Source organism: Phalaenopsis equestris, unplaced genomic scaffold (assembly GCF_001263595.1).
Source record: "Phalaenopsis equestris unplaced genomic scaffold, ASM126359v1 Scaffold000115, whole genome shotgun sequence".
Taxonomy (NCBI): Eukaryota; Viridiplantae; Streptophyta; class Magnoliopsida; order Asparagales; family Orchidaceae; genus Phalaenopsis; species Phalaenopsis equestris.
This window is the reverse complement of record NW_018164557.1, coordinates 493,245-494,218: the sequence shown is the minus strand read 5'-3', so window position 1 is coordinate 494,218 and position 974 is coordinate 493,245.

The window sequence follows — 974 nt, the reverse complement described above, 5'->3', positions numbered from 1 at the left end:
TAAGCCTCATATCCAGTTGATTTTGGCCTAAATCCAAAATTCCCAAATTTAGCCCCAAATTGGCTAAGTCCCCAAATTTCACCCAATTGATTGCCTTAACCCCCAAATTGGCATAAAATTCAAGTTTAAAACTCTTCATGAGGTCCCTATTGACCATTTACAACAATCAATTTGGACTTAGCCCAAGGCTAACCCAAGCTAGACCCAAGCCTAGCCCAACATAACCAAATTGACTAAAATTTAAAATTCACTCAAATTGACCCTTCAATTGAACTCAAAACCACTTCCATCCTTTACCAAAGTTGTTACTTATGATGATATACACCAAATAAAATAGTATTTAGGCCAATTGACATAGCTAACCTAGCCCAAACCTAAGTTTTGTTCATTTGCACTCACTTGGACCCATGCACTAAATGTGACCTAACCACCCTAAAGTCACCAAATTAACTCCACCCCAAATATTAGTTGGACTTAGTGACCAGTCCAAACGCCATGAAATAAACTAAATCAAACCATGGACCAAAGGTCCCCCAAATTAAGGGATATTATTTCTAAAAATGCACATGCTTAAGATATCTTTGCTAAATCAAAGCACATTTGCATTAAATTGTTGTGATGGATTCCTCTGGGTTCCCTGAGCTCCTAGCCACCTTCTCCTGGCCGGCCAGCCAGCCTAGAGGCCGAAAAAGCTCAAAATCAAGAGCCACCCCCATGGTACCTCACCCAAATTAAACCTAGTGGCCAACTCATCCAAATCAAATTGAAGAGCTCTTCTGCTCTCCACCTAAGCACCACAATGCACCCAAACTTGTGCCCTGAGAGCCACCCCATGGCCATTTTTATAAAAACTCACCTTTCATGGCCATGGGACCATGAGAGGTGTACTAAAATTTTCTTAGAGAGACCTCTCCAAACTTCTCATAGAGCTTCTTTGAGATCCCTTCAGTGCATTCCAACTATTTTTCCCCACC